The 25,562-nt window shown below is 40.6% G+C and overlaps 1 protein-coding gene across 1 annotated transcript in view; it reads left to right on the top strand.

The window, feature by feature from the left end:
* Positions 1-25,562, top strand: part of TNFAIP8 (TNF alpha induced protein 8) — a 127,380-nt gene that overhangs the window by 15,589 nt on the left and 86,229 nt on the right. The gene's annotated exons all lie outside the window — the stretch shown is intronic.

The raw sequence follows: 25,562 nt of genomic DNA, 5'->3' as shown, positions 1-25,562 counted from the left end.
TCTTTCTATACATTGCCACATTCTTCAATGACAGTTTGAAATAAGTTCTATCATTATTATCCCCATTTTAAAGATGGGAAAACAGACTGCAAGAGCTTAAGTTTTTACCCAAGGTCAGAGAAAATCTGATATTCAAATCTGGTGGTTTCTAACCATATTGCCGTAGTTCCTCTTGCAGGAACTATGCCACCCAGCCAGCTTGAAGGGGCTTGCTGGAGGCCAGTAACAGAGCTGGGATCCAGGGGTTAAGGGATGGAGATCTTAAATATTGTAGAACAGTTCTTCAACCGAAAAAAAAAAAAAAAAAAAAAAAAAAAAAATTTTTAAAAATTTTTTCTCAGAGCTTTTTAAAAATCCCTGATTTAGACCAGGCGCCTGTAATCCCAGCACTTTAGGAGGCCGAGATGGGTGGATCACTTGAGGCCAGGAGTTCGAGACCAGCTTGACCAACATGGCAAAACCCCCTCTCTACTAAAAATACAAAAATTAGCCTGGCATGGTGGTGCATGCCTCTAGTCCCAGCTACTTGAGAGGCTGAGGCAGGAGAATCGCTTGAACCCAGGATGAGGAGGTTGCAGTGAACCAAGATTGCACCGCTGCACTCCAGCCTGGGTGACAGAGCTAGACTTCGTTTACAAAAAAAAAAAAAAATTCTGTAGCATAAAAACATGACTCCAAGTATCACAGCCTGAGTAGCCCCAGGTTTATAAATCCATTGTCAGGGCTGCAGACAACTTGAGAGCAACCTGTCTTGCTAATAGCAAGTCAGCAGTGTTACTAGCATTTGCTTATTAACAATACCTCAATAAGGGACAAGAAGAAGGGAGGTGAAACTTAAATGTGCCAATTTTGAAACTTGCTAGGCATTCTAGTAGTGGGTTTGGTAGAGAAGTTAAAATTATCTAAAAATGAGGTTTTTGAATTTCTTACTATCTGTGCTATCTCTCCATATGTTGTCAGAATCTTTTTTTTTTTTTTTTTTCTAATTTAAAGCATCATTTATACCCAGAGGAATATCATAGAGAAATTTTGCTTACATGGTCTTTTTGAAATAGTTAAGCAAAGGATGCAGCAATTATTTGGTACTAGGTAATAGGAAAAGCTCTGGACAGGTGAGCAGGGGGTGGTCTGTGCAGAGACTGGGTATGTAATATTGCTGAGATGCTCAACCCCTCTGGGCCGTAATTGGTATATCTAAGAAATGTGAGTTGTCAACTATAAATCATCTCTAATCCCTCAGTGTGAAAATTCTGTATTCCGATAATGATCACATGTACTTTTCATTGTCATTTGAAGCATGGGAACCAGGGAGTCCGAAGCTACTGGTGGAGCCAGAAGAGTAGTATCCTGGGTCCCTGTGGGAAGGAGTGCTGACTGCCCCACTGTGGAATGAGGAATTCTGCATAAGTGGCTTTGGGTGGGAAGCCAGGAAGAACTCTGGCCCCAGAGTCTTCCCAGGAGGCTCCAGAACTACAAAATGTTTGCCTTGAGATAATCTTGTGAGTAGGTTTATTTTTAGGCTATATTTGTGTTCCCTCTCATTGCTAAGATAAGTGACTGTTAACTCTACTAACATACAAGGAAACTTTGCTAAATTATGTTTTACACAAGAGAGCCTATCTGTGAAAGTATCCAAGAAGCTGATACAAGTGACCACAAGTGAATTCATTTTGATACCAAAAGGGTTCATTACAGCATTGTTTTTAAGAATAAACGAAACAAAAACTCAACTTAAATATGGGTCAGCTGCTTTTACATACATGAGGGCGCTTCCTTGAGATGAAACACTGCAGCTTTAGCACGAGGTTGTTCTCTGTGCACTGATATGGAAAGATCTCCAAGACGGATTAACTCAAAAAACAAAATACTGACCTCATCATGTGTAAAAAGGCATATTGTAAGTTTATGAGTACATAAGTCTTTTTCTTTTTTTTTTTTTAGAAGAATGAACAATATACTGTTAGTAGTGGAACTATGAGTTGAAAGAGAGGAAAAGAGTTTAACTTTTCATTTTATACTGTCTCTGTGTTTAAATTGTATAATAAAAATATATTTGGCAAAGGAGGGAATTTAGATTTCAGTTGAGGTTTTCAGGCATTCTAGTACTTTCTTGGAAAAATCTGTATAAAAAGTGCATGCTGAGAAAAGGTAGGCGTTGTCTGGAAACTCTTCAGGCTCCCAATGTTGGGTAACTCCCACACTGCACTTCCCCAGCCTTTACTATCCTCTTCTCAAAACACAAATCTCTGTTATTGATTCCTCTAAACCAGAATAGTCAATGACCCCCAGTGTCCATTTTAAAAAGTCCCGGTCGGGCGCGGTGGCTCAAGCCTGTAATCCCAGCACTTTGGGAGGCCGAGACGGGCGGATCACGAGGTCAGGAGATCGAGACCATCCTGGCCTACACGGTGAAACCCCGTCTCTACTAAAAAATACAAAAAACTAGCTGGGCGAGGTGGCGGCGCCTGTAGTCCCAGCTACTCGGGAGGCTGAGGCAGGAGAATGGCGTGAACCCGGGAGGCGGAGCTTGCAGTGAGCTGAGATCCGGCCACTGCACTCCAGCCTGGGGACAGAACAAGACTCCGTCTCAAAAAAAAAAAAAAGTCCCAAAGAGCATCATGGCACAGCAGGCAGGAGATGGGCCTGGCCTGTGAGTTTGTTATCTTGCATTTGGGCAATGTTTGTGGTGGCTCTGCCAGGCCCCAGCCACAGTGTTAGTGCGGGAATACAGAGGTGAACTGCGTGCTGTGAAACTGTACGCAACTTCCTCTAGCCTCAGTCTTCCCACTTACAAGACAAGTTGTTAGGATTAAATAGAACAACAAATGCACGGAGCCCAGAGGACAGTATTTGCTCGCTTGCCCCATCCTTCTCTCCATGCCCAAGGCCAGGTGTGATGCCTACTCTTCCTCTGTTTCCTTTGGTTCCCATTTCTAAACCCTGCATTGTTCCAGAACACGTCGCAAGCATCCCTTCCTTTGCCTGATTGTATCGCCGCTTTCCTGCACTGCTCATTGCTTCTCTTTCCTGAACCACATTAGCCTACCCTTTAGGAGCCAGTTCAGATGCTGCCTCCTCCAGGAAGCCTTTTCTGGTTCAGAAGTCATCTCTTCCTCTTAAGGTTTTGTGTAGTTCTGTCTAGTTTCCTTTCTTTATATTGATTCTATCACTTACAGCATTCCACCTTAGTTTGCAGCCTTCTGTGCCTTACTTACTAGGATGGCTCCCCCGGGGGCAGTAACCAAGTCTTTGTTTTGCTTTTTTTTTTTTTTTCCAGTTTTACTGAGATATAATTGACAAATAAAAATTGTATATATTAAAGGGGTAGAATGTGATGATTTGATGTGTAATGATTACCACAGTCAAGTTAATTAACAAATCCTTCACCACACATAGTTACCACGTGTGTGTATGTTTGGTGGGAACACTTAAAATCTGCTCTATTAGTGAATTTCAAGTAAACAATACAGACTTATTAACTATAGTCGCCGTGCTGTATATTAGGTCCCCAGAACTTACTCATCTTATAACTGAAGGTTTGTATCAACATCTCCCCATTCCCCACCCTCCAAACCCAGCCCCTGGCGGCTGCTATTCTGCTGTCTGCTTCTAGGAAGTAACTCAGTTTTGTTATCTCTGGAACTCATCTTTGTGCCCATGTTCTCAGTAAACATGTGTTAATGAATGACTTCATTTTTAGGATTTGCCTAAATATCATTTTTACTTAAGGGGTTATTTTAGTTTCAACTAAAATGAGAACATTTCCTTGAAATCCACTCTGTTTAGCGGGCTAGACACAGTTTCTTTCCCCCTGCAGGGATTAAACTTGAAAATTGTGGCTTTACTAACCCTGAGGAATTTTTAGGAGGAGACCAGGCAGGCGTCTTATCTCGGTTGGTCTAGACAGTCACCACCTTGTATGTGAGTAATTGGCGCATAAGCTCTTGTCTGATGAGGTGAGATGTTAACCTGATAATTTAAAAAGCAAACATACTACACCCATTACTAAGACAACTCCCAACAAAAGTAAAGGAAATTTATAAAGAAAAAAACAGTAAGGTTATAGAGGTGTGTGTGAAAACATATGTTTCATTTCTCATATTCCTTTCCATCCTCATCTATGGTTATATATAGCTGTGACCATAGAATATACACAATTTAATGTTCTGTTTCCTCTTAACATTATTTTGTACACCGTTTTGCATGTTTTTATGGACACTTGATATGTTTCTAGATGAAACAATTGGAGTTCAGTTGATTGTTGCCTTTCCTGAGAAATAAATGGAGAGTGTGAAACAAAGATGTACCTTGAGGGAATGTAAGCATCATATATTCCTAAAAGGCATGGTCTTATTCTGATGTTGCTAAATTTTACGGGAGCAAAAACATTAACAAATGATTTGATTGATGTTTGCAGCACAATCAATGGGATTAAGTCTTCAGCCACTGAAAAAAGTTTTCTTTAATTAAATACACATCTTTAAGAGATTAGACAGTTTCACTCAAGCAATGGCTCTTTATTTAGAAAAGCTGTTGGGAACAGCTGCAAGGCAGTCTTTCCTTATCGACAGGCTTGTATAAGTAGCCCCAAGTTGTTTGCTAATAAATTTCAGGTCTCTAACACTAATAGGATGAAATAATTTTACATAGAAGGATCAATCTCTAACCTCCTTTTTCAGAAGAAACTAATCTGACTGGTGCCTATAGGCAATGAGGTGTGTTTAACATATGGAAAGAATTAGACTAAATACCAGAATCTCTTTGAGGTTTGTGGATATAGTCTCCAAAGAGAGAGAAGGGCATTTAAAATTAAACTGCACAGAATTATAACAAGCACTAACTACTCATTCTTGGAATGAATCTTGCTTTGGCCCTAGGCTAAGTTGACTGGATTTGTGTTCCTTTTGTTGGCTTAAAGCCACCTTCGCTCCTTTTTACAATAAGAACCAACTGCTTCCTAGCACAGTTTTGTAGCTTTCTTTTATGGAGGTTCTTAATTGTTTTGCTATTTCTTTCATCATGCAGAGTCATTAATACAAATGTTGATTTAAAGTAAACTTACCTTCTGGGCCAGCTTACCTGTTAGGAATTAGCGTATTTTATATCATGATCACACCTTACTATACTTATTGTATACAATCAAATCTCCTATAATTTCACAAAGGGATGCTTATCAGACTTGTGTTCCCAGTAGTGTGTATCTTTGTGTGGTATCTATGGTTTTATTTATGAAAGAACTGCCGAAAGATTGGTCCAGGTTTGTTTCTGTTTTTATTTATGACTTAGAGAGGCTTTCGGTCTTACTAGTCACCCAGACCAGTGTCACTGGATCCCAAGAACACCTAAGAGGACTGTTAAGTTTGTAAGCGAAGGACTCTGCCAGGCTGTAGCTTAGCCATGACTTCAAGAGAAGACCTGTGTTGGGCTGGAAACCTCTTTTAAATATTGGAGAATTCAGAATAAATCTTCTCAAATAAAAACTTATGAAATGCTATCAGTTTCTGGGACTGGGACAGGATGCCTGGCACAAGGGAATTCTAGAAGGTGCAAGCTGCTTAGACATGGCTGACACCAAATCCTTGATGTGGCTGCTGTTTATAGAGCAGCAGACCTGCTCTATAACAGCAGACCTGTGTTGGGCTGGAAACCTCTTTTAAATATTGGAGACTTCAGAATAAATCTTCTCAAATAAAAACTTATGAAATGCTATCAGTTTCTGGGACTGGGACCGGATGCCTGGCACAAGGGAATTCTAGAAGGTGGAAGCTGCTTAGACATGGCTGACACCAAATCCTTGATGTGGCTGCTGTTTCTTATTGCCACCCTCTTCCTCCCCTTCCCATCACTAACTTTTGCCTTGCTCCAATGCCCATAAAGTTAAATGTCCTTAAAGTTAAAAATAAATTACAAAATCATTCAAAACCAATATGAAGTCAGCCCAAGACACAGCTTCACCAACGATTTCATTAAGTTTTAAAATGCTCTTATTCAATCAACTAATGATTACTAAATGTCTTACTAAAGCATGCAGAGTTGAAAATATTAAAGTCTCTGCCCTCTAGGACCTATTAATCTAGTTGTAAGAAAAATGTTAGGACAGAAATAATTGGAATGCAATACAGAATACATAAGTGAAGTGTATTAGTTGTCTGTTGCTGCATAACAGATTACTAAAACTTAGTAGCTAAAAACAACAATAAACATTTATCGTTACACATATTTTCTGTGGGTCAGGAATTTGAGAGCTACTTAGCTGGGTGGTTCTGGCTTGAGGTCTCCCATAGGACTGTAGTCAGTGAGCTGGCCAGGTCAACAGATACCTGAACGTTTTCTGCGGCTGGAGAATCCAGTTCCAAGCTGGAACTTGATACACTTATACAGTTGGCAAGTTGGTAGTCGCTCTAGGCAGGAAATCTCAGTCCCTCAATACAAAAACCTCTTCATAGGTTTATTGGAATGTCCTCATGACATGGTGGATGACTCTCCTTAGAGTGAGTGATCCAAGGGAACATAAAGTGGAAGCCTCAGATGTCTCCTGTGATCAAGCCTTGGAAGACACACTTCTGGTGTGTGACTTATTGGTTACACAGGTCATATGGGAGGGCATTACACAAAGGAATGAATATGGAAGCATTGGGGGCATCTTGGAGACTGGCTGTATAAAGAGGCGGAGATCTGCGTAATAATGGAAAGAAGTGTTGGGATGCCTCAAAGGAAGGAGGCAGAATGTAAAATTGATGGATTTTCAGTAGCTGAGGCTGAGGGAAAGGGTGTTGGTTGGGATAGGGCATCAGGAGCAAAGCAGGGTGGACAGCAGCAGGTGTCTGTGTGTTCAAGGGACATTAATGGAGCAGTGTGGCTGGAGTAAAACCCAGTCAGGTAGGAAGGGGTCAGGGCCTGTAGGGTCTTGCATGCCGAGCTAAGGAGTTTGGACTTTCTTTGTTTATTAGTGATTGGTATTTGAAGGTTTTTGAGCAGGCAAGTGACATAATCATTGGCATATTTTAGCTTTAGTTTGTGTGTGACCTTTAGGGTTTTGGTGCCCTTGTCATTTGTTCCTGGTATTATCCAAGTAGTCAGCGCTCTAATTTCTAAAAGTGTGTAACACTTTTGCCCATGTCCCTTGATCACATACTACCTTGTACTGTTTTAACTTTTCATGTATTTATCTTGTTATCACAAGTGGATTGCAAGGGCTATAGGGCCATATCTTTATCTGTTTCTATTTCCCCTGCTGTGTCTAGCACACTGGATGCCCAATAACTACTTGCTAGCTACTTGGATAATAGCAGCCAATTACTACATGTGTGTACAGCCACTGTTTCCAGCCTGTCGTGCATAATTTACAGTTAAGCATTTTTCAAAAGAGGGAGCAGTTGCAGTGGATTTGATTTATGTAAGTGGAAAAAAGTGTTCAGAATCATTTCTGTGTGCTTGGCATTTGCCATAACATTTTTAGGAAATTTGGAATAATAATTTTCTTTTTAAAAACTCATGGATTATTTTTAGCTTCAAAGAGTGTTCTTGTTTTGCTTAAGTTAAACTAATGGGGTAGTACCAGCCATAGTGTGCAGGAAGGGCTGCTTTCATCCTTGAATAGTGAAAGGTAGCCTCTTTCATGCATACATTTATGGGATAAAATTCCTTTTTAGGATTTGGGGCGGAGTTTTTTCCCTCTTATGCCCCTTAGTTTGAATGGAATTGTCATTCATTGTCCTTGTGTTTCCATTGAGCGTGTAAGTATTTCACTCAAGAGATAATTTCAAGAAAGTTGGAGATTTTTTGTGTCAAAATAGCAAAGACATTTTTGCTTTTGTCTCTTGAAAATCTCCCTCAAACTAAAAGAGTGAAAACCAGGAATGCAGACTATATCCTTATAAACCTTGGAGACATCTGTAACCCTGACGCATACAGGACCTAAAGATAGAAAGCAGATGAAGTGATGGCAAATGCATTTGCAGAGAGAAGTGGAATCAAGAATAAAATGCCTGCAGGGCTCACAGGGAGAGGACCGGAAGTGGTTGATTTGCTCACAGAATGCCAGGAAGGCTCAGAAATGAGAGTTCCCAGGTTCTGCAGAGGCACAGGTGAAGCAGAGGCTTTAGGATGGGAGTAGGGGTGGGGAAGTCTGCAGGAGGTAAAGGGGAGCCCCAGAAGGACTTGAGAAAGGAAGTTCCTTATTGCAGCTCTGGCCCAATGAGAAAAGCCCATCTAGAATAGAACTGAAGGAGGAGGGCTCCAGGGGGAGTGTTTCTGGGGGGTGTGGGAATGAAACTGATTACAAAAGAAGAAAAAAGGAAGAATGTTAAGTCCTGGGTTTGAATTCTGTCTCTGTCACCAATGAACTGTGAATATGAGGAAATTAGTTAATGTCTTTGGACTTTTCATTTCCTCATTCATTAAACAAAATGTTGGATCATATGGTATTTTGTTATTCTGTTGGGTAAAAGACAGTACAAAACCCAGCAAGTCTACTTCTAGGTGTCTACCCAGAAAAATGAAAGCATGTCCATACAAATACTTATAAGCAGGTGTTAATACAAGATTATACATAAGAACCAAAAACTGGAAACAGCTCAAATATCCACCAGTTAGTGAATGAATAATCAATGTGGATATATACACAATGAAATACTATTTAGCAATAAAAAAGAACAAAGTACTGTGCCTACTACAGCATGGATGAGCATTGTGCCAGGTAAAATAAACCAGATGCAAAAGGCTACATATTGTGTGGTTCTGTTCATGTGAAATGCCTAGAAAAGGGGAATCTATAAACAGCAAGTAGACTAGTGCTGCCTGAGGCTGAAGTCAGAATGGGAATTAACTAAAAATGGGTGCTGTGGGATGGTGAAATGTTCTTTTTTTTTTTTTTTTTTTAATAGTATTTATCTTTATCTTTGTGACTTATTTCACTTGGCATTATTCCAGGTTCATCTGTGTTGTCACCAATGGCAGGAGTCCTTTTTAATTTTGTTTTAAATTTTACTGTAATTGACAACTAAAAATTGTATATATATGTGTGTACAAGATGATTTTTGATATATGTGTGTGTTGTGGAATAGCTAAATCAAGCCATTTAACACATGCATTGCCTCACATCCCTTTTTTTTCATATGTGGTACAAACACTTAAAAATCTACTCTTTCAGCAGTTTTCAAATATACAATAGATTGTTATTAACTGTTGCTACCATGATGTACGTAGATCCTTTTGAACTTGTTCCTCCTGTCTAATTGAAATTTTATGTCTTTTGACCAACATCTCCCCATCTCCCCACCTTCAACCTCCGGTAACCACCATTGTACTCATTTCTGAGTCCAACTTTTTTACTACACATATGAGTGAGATCATGTGGTGTTTGTCTTTCTGCACCTGGCTTATTTCACTTAATATAATGTTCTCCAGGTTCATCCGTGTTGTCACAAATGACAGGATTTCTTCTTCTTTACGGCTGAACAGTATTCCATTGTGTATGTATACTATATTGTCCCTATTCATTCTGTATGAGGAAATGTTCTGAAAATTGGATTCTGGTAATGGTTACGCAACTTTATACACTAAAAAATCATTGAATTGTACACTTACAATGATAAATTATTTCTCAATAAGGCTATGGGGAAAAACGGTAGCAAAACAAGAGTCAAGGGGTAGAGAGGTACAAATGAAACAAGATTGGCAAAATACTGGTTATTCTTGAAGGTGGGTTACAGATGAGAGTTTATTGTACTCTTTCTACTTTCATGAATGCTTGAAAATTTGAATAATAAAAAATTTGTAAAAGGGCAGTCACATGCCTGTTATTGTGTGGATGTCAGATAACACTTGCAACGCTTTACAATGGTGGATGTTCTAGGAACTCTTGGAACATAATTTTACCTCCATTGGAACCAAATCTGTAGTATATCAATTCATTTTTAATATGTTAGCTCTTCCCAATACCTTAGCAGGAACTTGAGAAAATCATGGTAATCACATCCTCAGAAAGAAAGTTAAATTTTCTTCAGCGTATTCTCTTTAAGTGTCGTACATTTGAGAAAGGATAAAATTACAATGAGCTTTACTGCTTTACAGGAGAATCTTCAGTCTTAAAATATAGACCATCTAAAACAAATGTTATTTGTAATAGCACTGAGTAAAGGAATTTTTTTTACATGTCCTTGAAACTTAGAAGTAATATTGCATTCCTGACTCAGTCTGTTGTCAAAGTGTATATAAGAGTGATAGTTACCATTTTTTCTGGCTTACTATGTAATTGTCTAAGGATCTGTTTTCCAATCTCATAATTAACATTCTTAAAAAGGTAGTTTTTTGTTCCCATTTTACAGTGAGGAAAGTTGAGGCACAGAGAAACTGAATAACTTGCCTGAGATCCAGCAGCTAGTCAGTGTTAGTGCTGGCACTGCTTGACTCTACAGGCTATGCTGTTACCCCTTTACGGTGCATTGGAACATACTTTTCATTAAAAGCCTTTTTCCCACAAACTTCAGTTTAATGGAATCTATGTGAGGTAGGTGAGAAAGAGGAGGTGATGTTTTCCTAGGGGGAGGAATTGCAGGTGCAGATGGGAGTTAAAGGCAGTGACCATCTCCGAGTCACAGTTTTAGGGTGTCTCATGCTAAAAACATTACAAGTGGGCCCCAAGCTTTAATTTGAAGGTAGTGGAAGCAGTTGTTTGTAATTCAGAATTCAGATCTTTATTCATTGGCAAGAGTATCATAAGTCTCCTAACTAGTCTCCTAGCTTCCGGTCCATTCCTGGACTTGCCACCCAGTTGCATTACTTCTTATGTAAAAACCCTCAATGAATGGCCTTACATTCCTACAGATTAAAATCTGAACTTAGTAGTTTGATGTTCAGAGCTCTTCATGTCTTCCTTCGTGCTGTTTTTCTATCCTCCCTTCTACTATTCCCCATTGGGCACTCTATACTTATGCCATCTAGAATATTCCACAATTCTTACCCCTCTGTCAATTGGCTTGTTCCCAGTGACTATAATTCCCTTGTCCCCCTTCTTTACTGGCCAGATCCTATTCAGTCTTCAAAGCCCCAATTAAAAAAAAAAAAATCATCTCCTATGGGAAGCCCTCTCTAGTCCTCTCTCAGCAGCACCAGCTGCTTCTTTCCCTGGGTTTTCATGACACTTTCTGCACACCTTGATTATATGTGGTGTTGCTGTTATTTATGTCATAGCTTCTTCAGGCTGGAGACCTTGGAGTCCCACCTATATCTCATCACTCAGATCTGAGTCTAGTACGTGGTAGGCCCTCAGGGAATATGGGTGGAATTAACTTTTTTGTAGAACTGTGATTTATGATTTTTGAAATGAACAATCTTTTTTTTTTTTTTTTTTTTTTGAGACGGAGTCTCGCTGTGTCACCCAGGCTGGAGTGCAGTGGCCGGATCTCAGCTCACTGCAAGCTCCGCCTCCCGGGTTTACGCCATTCTCCTGCCTCAGCCTCCCGAGTAGCTGGGACTACAGGCACCCGCCACCTCGCCCGGCTAGCTTTTTGTATTTTTTTAGTAGAGACGGGGTTTCACCGTGTTAGCCAGGATGGTCTCGATCTCCTGACCTCGTGATCCGCCCGTCTCGGCCTCCCAAAGTGCTGGGATTACAGGCTTGAGCCACCGCGCCCGGCCGAAATGAACAATCTTAAAGAGAGAAAATAAAAATACATTTACCAAGTCATCTTTCTGTGAAAAAAACAACCAGGAATCAACCTGAAAGTATTAAGGCACATATTTGTAATGGGCCAGAAGCGTAGTCCTATTTCTTAGGATGAAATGTATTCCAAGTGCCAACCCAGATACTAAGGATATTCCCGCTGTACCTTCCCTACTCCAAGATCTCATTTAACATTTTTGTATTGGGGAAGATATAGGAGAAATGAAAGTCTAGGAACTGAAGAGGTATGAAACAGATGTTCCTATAAATGTTCTAGTTTATCTTCAGGAATGAAGGTACTACTTTGATTACATAATTTCCAAGGTCCTGTCATGCTCTGAAATAGTTTTAGTTGTTTCAGTCTCCATCTTTTAGCAAATAAGGGAGGTGTTGGTTATTCACTCACCAGATATTTTGAATCATAGGACCATTATTTAGTTGTCCTAGTTGGGGTCAGGGTAACTGTCCAGTGCATTGAACTTGACCTTCAAACCACCTGTTGAATTCACATCGTTTGGTTTTAAGGTATAGCTTCCCTGTAATTGCTCACTGGTACTTTATGAGATGGAAGATCTGTGCTCTCAAGGGTGACAACCTCAAAAAACTTCATTCCAAGAGAGATAATCCAGAAATATGGACATCCTTTTATTAGAGAAAATGATTTCTAGAGAACACTAAATAGTTTTTTCTCCTCTATTTTTAGTATATTTCCTGCTAGAATCCCATTTTCTCCTCTGCTTCTAGTATGTTTCCAGTTAGTCACTGGGTAAATGTAAAAGTAAAAATTCACCTGTCTTTGGGAAGGTTGCTTTGAAAATGATTTATTTTTCTCTTGAGAATTGGCTCTGCTGAATTGTCAAATTATTCACTTTTATCATGTTGAACAACATCGTCTTCTGCCACTCCTTTACCCCATAGTCTTTCAGTGGACATTTTATGGGCTCATCTGGAGGGTGTTGCTCACTTGACCATCATCTTTTCATTAGGTTAGCTGGATCAGTGTGTTAATTTCCATTCATAATTGACACTTAAAGCTTATGATCTAAGATCGTTCACCTGACAAAACAAGCAAAACCCCCAGACAGCAAACTCTCTTACCATATGGTGAGATGAAAAGGAGAATGCTTTTTATTATATTCCTGGACTTTCTCCCTGCCCTAATTTTGCATCAGTGTTGAAGGAGAGATGCTTCCTAATTGGGATTTCCCACTCCTGAGTGGAGACATTATTGTGAATTGTTATGCAGTCAGCCATTAGAAGTACAATTTCTGCCTTCATTCATTTGATTTTATCATGTGTTAGAACTTTGCTTGGAAGGACCTTTCATGTCTGCCACACTCTTCAGCTCCTCCTCCCTCTTAGAAAGACTCCCTTCATGTGCCCTAGTGCCCTGAAAAAACCACACACTAGGAAATGAGGAAACCAGAGCCTGGTTTCCCCACAGATTCCTTTAGGGAAGCAGCTATGCAGCCAGTGTAAACATTCCAATTCAGTTAGAGATAACTTCTTGGTTTTCCATTACCCATGCCAGTGAGATCATGAAGAATATGCTTACTTTAATGAGTATTGTGTTTTGTTTAAAGTGTATGTCATCTGGTAGAAAATGCTCAGAGTTTGGAAGCCAGAGGCTTGGGTCCCAGTTAATGTTTTGCCACTGACAACACGTTAGGCAGAAGGTGCTTCACTTCCTTCCTCCTCCCTCTGCTCTCTCATTCCTAGTACAGTATGAGCAGTGCTGTATGCTCTGTAATGGGCTCAGTTAGAGGGACCTGTGCCTCTTGTGGGTCAGTAAAGCTACACACCTTGACTTGTATCTCAGAGCTCTCAAAGGTTGGGGACAGGGCTTTCGCTTCCCTCATCATGTGGGTGGAAGTGGGTGTAGTAGATCCAAAAAGATGTGTAATGGCATATTAACCAGAAAGTCTGAATGCTTGCTTCAGGCAAGTAGAACATAACATAAAAACAAGTTGAATTCAAGTAGAAGTTCCATGCAGCAACCACGAGCAGCAACACAAACAATAGGGAAACAGAGAGAGCCTCTTCCAAGCAGTGCCACACAGATTCATGAGACAGTTCCCCTTCCCAGTTTTTTAGTTACATTAAGTGAACCCAATAGTAAGAAGTAAATATAAGACAGCCACACTTAGTTTCTAGAACCTTGTGCAATAGTTCCCCACTATTGTAAAGGGTAAAATATTTCACCTAAGTAAACGTACCAGGTAAGTGAGTTCTAAATGTTAGTATTTGAATGGAGGTTTTCTCAGCCTTTTCTCCCTCTGTCTTCTAAGTATAAATGGAGTGACTGCCCTCCTGAGTTTCCTTTCTTATGGCTTGAGCGATCTTTCTATAATACAGATCGGATCCTGTCATCCCCCAGCTTGAAATTCTTTTGATTTTCTTAACTTTTCCTTTTTTTCAAATTTAAATTTAGTTTTTTTTTTTTTGGTAGAGATAGGGTCTTGCTCTGTTGCCCAGGCTGGAGTGTAGTAGCATGATCATCGCTCACTGCAGCCCCAGATACCTGGCCTCAGGCAGTCCTCCTGCCTCAACCTCCTGTGTAGCTGGGATTACAGGTGGTTTGGCTAACCCAGCTTGACATTCTTAAAAGTGCTCCTCCTGCTTTCAGGATCAAGTTCAAACTGTTTCACCAAACATATTAAAGGCCTCTTTATCTGGTTCCTGTCCAACTTTGCAGCCTCATTTCCTCCTGCTTTTCCAAAGGCACTCATTCTGTGCTTTTGCCATTCTGAACTGTTTCTTACCTCTAAACTAAATACACAATTCTCTACAATGGTCCCTCAATGACCCACAGGGAAACCTGATCCCCTTCCCTGCTACCATGCACACACCATAGGCAAAGTCCTTAAAGCTTGCACCTTAGAATTATTATCTGAATATGATGGGTAGTCCTCACAGTTACTCTCCTGTGGGAATGTTGTGCAAAGACCATGATTGCATGAGCTCACTTGTATGAGATGAAAGTAACTATTCCTGTTTTCTTTTCAGGGGATAATTTCCTGTCAATGAAACTGATACTATCCTTTTAGAAATTATTTTCAGTTATCTTCTATATCAACTTTGTAGCACAGGTTTCCCTTTTGGATGCATCAGGAAGCAAATCAGCATATCTCTGTTTAATACAAATTAATTGAAGGGATAAATTCTAACTCTGTGTTTGAAGCTGCATTGTACCAGAACAGAAAAGTCCCAAAGGAATGGTGAGGTGAAAATTATCTTTGAAAAATGACATATAATTAAAATCATTTATGAATGAGTCAGTGTAATCTGCGTTCTGCTTGACATAAAGAGAAAATACCACATTCCTGGGAAGGAGGAGGGAGGGGAACATCAATCTGTAAACTCCAAACTGGAACAACAGAGGAAGAGCTATTGGAAGTGTAGATTACAGTGCTGTGAACTCCCAGTTATAAGATCACTCTATAAGCAGAATCAAAATAAGCTGATTTACAAAGGAAAATAAAAGGTTTCAGAAAATATGGGGTATCTTATAAAACCTCTTTAGGGCTTCCTCCCCTCAAAAATGAACCGATTTTTCAAATGACTATTTTCTTAATTGAATATGTTGGGGAAGATACATGTTTTCTAATTCTCAAGGAGCAGATGAAATTTCCAAATATCTGTTTCAGTTTCTAACAACTATTAAAATATATAGGGTTTAATCTGAGAATATGTAGATGCATTTTATTTGAGTGGTGTATCAATTCTAATTTTAAAGGTCATTTGGGCCTGGGTGCGGTGGTGTACACCTGTAGTCCCAGCTGCTAGGAAGGCTGAGGCAGGAGGATCACATGAGCCCAGGAGTTCAAGGCTGTAGTGCATTTGATCACACCTTTGAATAGCCACTGCACTGCAGCCTGGGCAACACAGTGAGATCCCATCTGTAAAGAGTCTTTTTTTGAAGTCATTTGAAACAAAATTTATCAAACTCCATTGCCTCAAATCTACTTTTCACACATTATAAAGGTTATCTAAATTTCTAGACCTCGCTTTATAAACGACACATTACACATACCCAAATCATGATAGCTCAGGTATACTGTTGGAATGTTTGTGGAAATTACTTTGCTGCGGTATGGGTAGGCCAGAGGAACCTGCATTTTAATAAGGGTTCCTTGTTCATTCTTTGATGGAGAGCCACAGGGTGAGAAACACTGCCCTAAAGTCTTCATCCTCTGAGGGCTCTTGAGGGTTCCCACTTACCTGTGCTGTGGACCTGACGCCGGATCCTTCTGGCCACCCTCCAGTGTTGGGTGTGGTTGGCCTTGGCAGGGACTGTGTGCACCACACCCCGCCCCCGCCAACCCTGCTGCCCACCACCTCCCAGATAAGGAGACTATATTAGTTTCACATCTCCCAGAAAACAGGACTTCCTATGAATTCCTCTGAATTACCAACCCCCTCTACCTCTAGGGTGGAAAACAAGCTATACCTTTTGGCAAAACTTGCCTGAATGATCAGAAAACAGAAAAGAAGCAAAAGGTGCTTAGGATCTCCTAGTGAATGTCTTCTTTCTTTGATCCTTACATTTCCTTCTTTGATCCTTGCTTTGCTTTTTTCTTTCAAGATGGGATGTCTCTGTGTTTCCCAGGCTGGAGTGCAGTGGCTGTTCATAGGCGCAATCCCACTACTGATCAGCACGAGAGTTTTGATCTGCTCTGTTTTTGACCTGGGCCAGTTCTACCCTCCTTAGGCAACCTGGTGGTCCCCTGCTCCTGGGAGGTCACCATATTGATGCTGAACTTAGTGTGGACACCTGATTGGTATAGTGCACTACAGCCCAGAACTCCTGGGCTCAAGCGATCCTCCTGTCTTGGCCTCCCAAGTAGCTGGGACTATGGGCACATGCCACTGTGCCTGGCCTTGCTTTTCATTTTTTATGAAATATATTTTTTAATGAATAAAAATTTTTCCTAGGAGTGATTTTCCCAAAAGGTATACCCTGTCTCAGTGATTATCCAAGCCACTGCCTTTTAGGAGCCTAGAATGGTGTATACTTGGTTTGTTGGTTGATTGGTTGGTTGGTTTCAGAAGTAATATGTATTCAAGGAAACACCTCATACTTAAATAAAGGCTACAGGGTAAAGTAAAATAAAACAAATAAGACATCTTTCTCTTTTTCTGCTTTACAGTTAAAAGTAGCTTCCCAGAAATTTCCTATGCATATTAAGGCATGCACATTTTATACATATATATACAAATAGAATCAAACTACTGTTTTTTGTGGACTCTTAAGATGCCATTGATTGGTATACTCCAATTTCAAAGATGTTAAAATATGAAGTAATGTACATTTTATAGTTGATGACATACAGAAAATTACTCTTTGGGACTCACCTTTTTTCCACATTAAATACTTTGAACATCAGTTCATATTAGGAAGGAGAGAAATCTACTTCATTCTTTTTCCTTCATAGTATTCCATATTCTAATATGTATTCTGTATTCCAAGTCCACAAATATACTATGGTTTATTTAAGAATTCCCTTATTGTTGAGCATTCTTATTCTTTACTGGTTTTTATATTATAAATAATACTGCAATAAGCAACCACGTTTATATGTCATTACATACAAGCAGTTATATTTATAAGTTTCTGGAGGTGTAATTGCTGAGTCAGAAGGTGTACACACAGTACTTTTCTTGTACAACTTAAAAAAATCTTTTGCTAGCGTCTGTGTTTTTCAGCGTTAGAAAGAAACCGAACGCAGGAGGGGGTATAGCTCAGGGTTAGAGCATTGGACTGCAGACCAAGAAAGAAACCGAACGCACAAATGAGCAGCTTCTGCCAGGGTTCCTTTGAGAGAAAAATTTCTGGAAAGAGATAGATGCGCACAGTTAAGCATCTGTATGTATCCATTCATTACCATCGCGTTTCAGTTCTAAGGTGCACATTTTTCATTTTTTAACAATTCTCAGTTGGAGATATGTTGTATAATGGATGTGCACAGATAATGCTACAGTCTTTTCCCCCAAAAAATCTGCTGTTAAATTGTGCATCTTACAATCAACTGTATTTTAGAATCATGGAAATGCAAGTGTATTTTAGTAAGACTGTGTGTGTGTGTGTGTGTGTATCCTTCAAGATTTATTTGGAAATTATTCTAATTTAGTGGTGAAAATATAGTTTTAATTGCTTTGCCATTGGAGCAATCTTGGAAACAAGCCAGAGTTTTGCAGACACGCCATGTTTATCGGTAGCTAGTACTGTCCTTTGGAGTCTGCACATGTGATTTAAATGCCAGCCTTCATTTACTAAAGAGCCTCATATCAAGGAAAAATCAAATCACAAACAGCACCTTGAAAAATACTAATGTCATGTTACTTAGAATTAGAGAAGTTAGAAGTTTATTCTAACCCCTGTAATTTGCAGGTGAGCAAACTTCTTATGGTGCAACATGTGGCATTTTGTACCTCTTGCCCAACTGATAATTGATATTAAAATAATATTAGATACATATTACAGGAAGGCACACTAGTTGTGAATTGATAGCTTTCTTGCAAATGACAGCGTTCCCTCTTTCCTGCAGCTGTTCCAGCAATCTGCCACCTGTGAACTCTCCTGGGGCAATCTGTATCGTTTCCCAAGGGCTTGGTGTTGGCAAGTTTTGTCCCTCACATCTGTTTCTCTCTTTCTGTTTAATTAGATTTGAAATCTGTATTTTTCTCTCCTCGATGTTGCCCACCTTGTTTTTTTTTTTTTTTTTTTTTTTTTTTTTTTTGTTTCCCAGCTGTGTGTGCAGTACGTCATGCAGGCTATGCCTTCCGGCCTCTTGGCACTGAAAGGTTTCCATTGCATCAGGAATGGCCTTGGGAGGAGGTCTTAAATAGTTGGCACTTCATAAATGGTCTTGACTGTATAAGCTTTTTTGGTCTTTCTTACGACCGTTCTGGGCTGGGCACGGTGGCTCACGCCTGTAATCCCAGCACTTTGGGAAACCGAGGCGGGTAGATCATGAGGTGAGGAGTTCAAGACCAGCCTTTGAAGATAGTAAAACCCCATCTCTACTAAAACTACAAAAATTAGCCAGGTGCAGTGGCAGGTGCCTGTAATCCCAGCTACTCGGGAGGCTGAGGCAGGAGAATCTTTTGAACCCAGGTGGCAGAGGTTGCAGTAAGCCAAGATTGTGCCACTGCACTCCAGCCTGGGTTACAGAGTGAGACTCCATCAAAAAAAAAAAAAAAGAGAGAGACTGTTCTGATATTGCACTGGAAGAGCATCTGAGCCAGCATGCTCCTTGTTGCTCCATTTGACTCATGCTCTCTCCAGTTATCTATCATAGCCTGGTAAAAAGGCAAAAGCAGTTGTGCATGTGTGTGATAAAATTGCTAAACTGTTTCTTGTTAACTGTCAACTGGCACTGAAGGAGACAGTTATTTACATTTTCAGTTGCTTTTTGTGAAATACGAAGATCAAAGGCCTTTTCTGCAGTTTCCTCTTCGACACAAACCACAACTTCCTTCCTCTGTATTAAAAGCCTCTGCAACATGCATTAGTATTCTACTTTCTCACCTTCAGTGACAAATAATCATTTTATTGTACCAAGTTGAAATGTGGTCAGTTGAGGGCTTTTCTGTGGGTGCCTCTGCGTCTCTGAATGGACACCTTTGGAAGACACTTACCATGCTTTCAGCAGCATTTTTTGTGTTTATTTGTTAAAGGAAAAAAAGACTGTAGAAGTGTTCCTGACTAGATTTCAATCCTTTTTTGATTTTTAGACCCTTTTGAAAATCTGATGAAAGCTTGAGGGTGGTGACGCTTGTCACAGGGGCAGCTGCCACAGGGGCAGCTGTGGCTCACTCCAGCACATTCTCCAAAAGTGATTCCCTTTCAACAGTTGTTTAAATAAGATGGCAAGAAGATGGCTCTCAAGACTATAATGAAAAGATAACAGTAGAGGAAATGGCAGAAGAGCAGGGTGGGTAGTTCTGCACATGATTTAAGCATCCATGTTCGGACTATGGGAGGAGCAGGGGAGGCAACCTGGGAGCATTCAGAGTGACTCCCCACTCACAAAAGGCACATCACCCCAGTCTCAGGACATTCTGATAACCCCAAAGCCCATCTAGGGGCTGCTAGGGGGTCTGTGGGCCTCAGGTTGGAAAATTCTGCTCTCGTCTTATTGGCAGTTAACGTGTGGGCTCAAGAAGTCTGGGGCGGACCATTACCTGAATTTCAGCTCTAATGCTTCCCAAGTGTGAGGCCTTGGCTAGTCAAATCATTTGCTTCTTTAGGCCGTTGTTTGCCCACTGAAAATGGGAAGAAATGAAACCAGACACCTAGGACTGTGGAGGGCCAATTGGGATGACCTGAATAAAATGTCTGGCACATTGTCACATAGTAGGTTCTCAAAAAGTGGCTGTTCTTTTCCCTTCTTCTGTCCATCTTTGATTTCTTTTATGGGGAGAGGTTTTCTTCCCTAAGGAGATGGATTTTAGAGCTGTGGAAATCAGCTGCATTGAGGCTAATTGTGTCTGTCAGAACTCAGATGCATTTGCAGATGTAGAGGTTAGGAAACAGATGCCACTCTCCCACTCCCCCACTCCCTCCACAAGATGTGGTACTAAGGCTGGTGGACGCTGGGCTGAGGCTAGAAACATGGTAAGGTCGTCCTGGGAGAGCCCTGAGTGGAGGGAACTCTGCTAATTCTCAGAAATGAAGCTTCTCCTAGGACAGTTACCCCAACAGGGAGACTTTGCTGGAGAAGGTCAGAGGCTGTACGCCAAGGCAGCGCCCGCTGGAGGACTACAGGGCACCTCTCACAGTAGGGACAAGGAAAAAGGTCTCAGAAAACTTGGAGAGGAGAGAGAGCAAAACCTGGTCTGGGCCAAAGCCTAGTCCTGAAGGCTTATTAAAATGCTCTGAGGCCAGGTGTGGTGGCTCACACCTGTAATCCCAGCACTTTGGGAGGCTGAGCCGGGAGGATCACTTGAGGTCAGGAGTTTGACACCATCCTGGCTAATATGGTGAAATACTGTCTCTAATAAAAATTAGCCGGGTGTGGTGGCACGCATCTGTAATCCCAGTTACTTGAGACGCTGAGACAGGAGAATTGCTTGAACTGGGAAGGTGGAGGTTACAGTGAGTGGAGATTGCGCCACTGCACTCCAGCTTGGGCGACAGAGCGAGACTCCATCTATAAATAAATAAATAGCCTGGGCACGGTGGCTCATGCCTGTAATCCCAGCACTTTGGGAGACCGAGGAGGGCGGATCACGAGGTCAGGAGATCGAGACCATCCTGGCTAACACGGTGAAACCCCGTCTCTACTGAAAATACAAAAAATTAGCCGGGTGTGGTGGCGGGTGCCTGTAGTCCCAGCCACTCTGGAGGCTGATGCAGGAGAATGGCGTCAACCTGGGAGGCAGAGCTTGCAGTGAGCCGAGATAGTGCCACTGCACTCCAGTCTGGGAGACAGAGCCAAACTCTGTCTTAAAAAAAATAAATAAATAAGTAAGTAAATAAATAAATAAATAAACAAATAAATAAATGCTCTGAAAGCAGGGGTTGGCCCTTCCCTCCCCTGTCTGGTCCCCTTCTCCTTCCCCATACTCTTAAAACCTACTTAAGAGTTTTCAAACAAAAGCATTATACTCCAAAGCCTTAAATATTCCTAGCTTTGTTTTGGTGTTAATTTTTCTGTTTTTTTATTTTATTTTATTTTTTTAGACAGGGTCTTGCTCTGTTGCCCAGGCTGGAGTGCAATGGCATGATTATAGCTCACTGCAGCCTCAGCCTCCTGGCCTCAAGCAATCCTTCCACTTCAGCCCCCAGTGTAGCTGCGACTATAGGTGTGCACCACCACGCCTGGCTAATATTTAAAATTTTTCATAGCAATGGGGTCTTACTATGATGCCCAAGCTGGTCTTGAACCCTTGGGCTCAAGTGATCCTCCTGCCTTGGCCTCCCAAAGTGCTGAGATTACAGGCATGAGTTACTGCGCCCGGCCTTGGTGTTCATTTTAAAGGAAACAAAAAGTTGAAATGGCAGTGTGAATTTTGAAAGGTCAAATAAATATTAAAAACCCAATGAATGGGCCGGGGATGGTGGCTCATACCTGTAATCCCAGTACTTTGAGAGGCCGGGGTGGGCAGATCATGAGGTCAGGAGATCAAGACCATCCTGGCTAACACAGTGAAATCCCGTCTCTACTAAAAATACAAAAAATTAACCAGGCATGGTGGCATGTGCCTGTGGTCCCAGCTACTCGGGAGGCTGAGGCAGGAGAATTGCTTGAACCTAGAAGGCGGAGGTTGTAGTGAGCTGAGATTGCGTCACTGCACTCCAGCCTGGGCGGCAGAGACTCTGTCTCAAAAAAAAAAAAAAAAAAAAAACACCCAATGAATGAACTCATATCAATGGAACAGGCAAATAAGGTGATTAGCAAGAGCAGAGTAAAATTATTAGGAAGTGCTGATGAAGGGACACTGTGGGTGTTCACCTGTGAAGGAGGAACAAAGCTCTGGTTTATAGAGTTTGAGTGTTAAGCAGAGGAATAAAAGTATCCTTAGACCTGTGGTGCTTAACAGCCCAAATGTTCATCAAATTTAACCAAACCTAGTTTAACTAAGGTTAACTTTGTTGTGGTACTACCACAGGATGGACTAGTGTGGAACTATGACAGAAAGAAAAAAGAGCTATATATATATTGATTTTGAAAGATACACTATATTATTAACTTTAAACTAATGTATATAATATGGTCTTGTTTAAGTAAGAGGGAAGGTGGTAGGGTAAAGGGTAGGCATGTTTATTTGGTATTTAAAACTTTGGAAAAAATGACCAAATTATTATTTGGGATTCTAGCTGGGAATGGATTGGGAAGAGTCTGGTTTGACACAGCGGTTTGAGCTAGGGTTTGAAAACAGAGCTGGATTCAAATTCTGACCCTGCCCTTTCTGCTATTGTAACTTGGCAATTTACTTAACTACTTTCTTATGTAAAATGGAACTCATCAGAGCACTGACCTCATGAGGATGAAAATAAGATTTAAAAAATACTTAGTTCAATGCCTGGCACGTAGTAAGTGGTAAGTGCTCACCATATTTTAATTTTCACATAGAACATGTCTGACTTTTTCATTAGAAAAAAAGAAAATAGAGTTATTTCAGTGGGAAGTAGTGGTTGAGGTTAAGAAACTTAATGACATACACTGGGACTCAAATGACACGCCAAAGGGGGCAGATTTGTTTAAAGTGAAGAGTGTGAACTTGTAAAGTTTACGAAATAAGAATGTGGCTGGGTGCGGTGGTTCACGCCTGAAATCCCAGCACACTGGGAGGCCAAGGCAGGGTGGATCCCTTGAGCTCAGGAGTTTGAAACCCCATCTCTGCAAAGAATACAAAAAAAAAAAAAAAAAAAAAGAATATGGAGATCTACATTCAGAAGGAAAATGTTGGGTAATTATAGTGAAATAATACCAAAGGGCAGAGGTTAGCTGTCAGATTATGCAGAGTAAGCAAATGTGGTAATTAAAAGTTCTGTAGATTCTGAATAGAGTGTACATTTTTAAAAGAGAAAATGAAGTTCACTAGGACAATCTGTACTTGGGAAAATAGACTATCTAATAAAAACCAGGACAAATACTTGTTTTGATTGTTATTATAATCTTTACTTTGGCTTAATATTAAGAAGGTTTAAATTATATTAAAAGAACCTCAATGAAGATGGGGAAAAATTACATTGAGAAGATATTATATGCAGTGAAAATGATTGACAATGCTTCAAAAATTTCCAGAACAATTAGGTAAGAGTGGTCAGCTTCATATTTGTCATTTTTGTTACAGATAATTAGTTCAAAGCCAATAATTTATATGTGAGTTCAAGACTACTTAACAGCTCCAAAGAAAATTCTTCTTCTGCTTAGTATTTTAAAAACCCACTTTTTGAAATCTACCACAAACTCAAAGGAGTTTTACAGAAACCTTAAAGGCAATTAGAAGTCTGAGGGCACTCAGTTTGTAATGAAACATGAGGCTTTGGGGGCCAGGGTGGAGGGAGAGAAGGAAGGGGGGTAGGTTTTGCTTTCACTTTCTTGAGACCACCATTGCCAGAGCTGCCAAACCCCCAAATCCAGAGAGGTGATACTGTTCCTAAGGGTCTCATAATAGGCACAGGCTTTGACATTTTATTTTATTTTAAAGATACCCTACAACAGGGAAGATATACATTTGCTAAAGTTTCGTACTCTCCAGAATATGATAGCCTCCTTTTAACAAATGATGTTTATTATTAGAATTGTCAGTACCTTTAATAATTTCATGGAAGTACAAATCATGTGTGCTTATTTTACATTCTGGGACCAGTATATTGTGAAGCAGCCTTAAGATGAAATGCTTTTATTTGGTACCCATAGACATAATGTGATCCTTGTGCTTAAGACGTTTCTACACTAGCTGGAGCAACAAGACTCTGCATATGAAACATTTTGCATCTAGCTTAGTTTTTGAATTAAGTGCTAAAGTGTATGCTGCTGACCAATTCATTTATTCAGCAAATATTGAAGTGCTTATTATTCACTAGGCATTCATGTGTTAGGTTTTAAGGTTAAAGGGACAAACAAAATTAAGTGAGTTTTCCACGCTGTAGACAGAGTAAATGCATCTAGCATAAAAGCTAGTAGGCCGGGCGCGGTGGCTCAAGCCTGTAATCCCAGCACTTTGGGAGGCCGAGACGGGCGGATCACGAGGTCAGGAGATCGAGACCATCCTGGCTAACCTGGGGAAACCCCCGTCTCTACTAAAAAAATACAAAAAAACTAGCCAGGCGAGGTGGCGGGCGCCTGTAGTCCCAGCTATTTGGGAGGCTGAGGCAGGAGAATGGCATGAACCCGGCAGGCGGAGCTTGCAGTGAGCTGAGATCCGGCTACTGCACTCCAGCCTGGGCGACAGAGCGAGACTCCATCTCAAAAAAAAAAAAAAGACCCTTGTCTGTCATCTGTTTCGTTCATCATTTGTGAATCTCCAGCACATGGGACAGGGTCTAGCCAGTGGTAACCACCCAGTATTAGTTGCTGACTGAATAAATGTTGATAGAAATAGTTCAGGTCCTCTTGGAACTTACAAACTAGTGGTAAGACCAGGTTTTCCCAATATGTTCATATGTTCTGTGAGATGTTTCCTCTCTCTGTCATATACAGATGCACACAAAAAAACAGACAGATTCAAAGACATACACAGTGCTCTGTGGTCTTGTTGATGGAGTCTGGAAGAAAATTTGTGTATCATGCATCTTGTCCATATCCACTAACTTTTCTTCTAACCTAGTCCAACCCAAATCAATGAAAACTTGAAACACTCACAGGTGGTAGAGTTCAGTTCATATCACTGATTGGGATTTGTTTTTTTGTTTTTGAGAACCAGAGACAGTATTGCGTGGTGGTTAAAAGCATCAGCTTTGGGGCCAGAGAGAAATAGGTCCAGGTCCCGGCTTTGCCTTAGATAAGTTTCTTAAGACTGTGTAAGCCTCAATTACTTTGTCTATAAAATGAGGACATTAATAGCACCTGCTTTTCAGTGCTGTCAGGAGTTAGTGAGATTAAAGCATGTATGGCGCATAGTAAAGTACTGTACTCATCCTAAGCACTTCATACAAGTTACCGATTATTTATTTTTTATTTTTTTCTGTTGCCTAGGTTGGAGTGCAGTGGCATGATTTCGGCTTACTGCAGCCTCCACCTCCCAGGTTCAAGCAGTTCTGCTGCTTCAGCCTCCCCAGGAGCTGGGATCACAGAGACCCACCACTACACCCAGCTAATTTATATATATATATATATATTTTTTTTTTTTTTTAAATTTTTATTTTTTGAGACGGAGTCTCTGTTTGTTGCCCAGGCTAGAGGCTAGAGTACAGTGGTGTGATCTTGGCTGACTACAAGCT

Source organism: Rhinopithecus bieti, unplaced genomic scaffold (assembly GCF_001698545.2).
Source record: "Rhinopithecus bieti isolate Rb0 unplaced genomic scaffold, ASM169854v2 scaffold_6439, whole genome shotgun sequence".
In the NCBI taxonomy this organism is placed as follows: Eukaryota; Metazoa; Chordata; class Mammalia; order Primates; family Cercopithecidae; genus Rhinopithecus; species Rhinopithecus bieti.
Note: the sequence above shows the minus strand (reverse complement) of the source record. Positions and strands in the feature narration are given on the sequence as shown.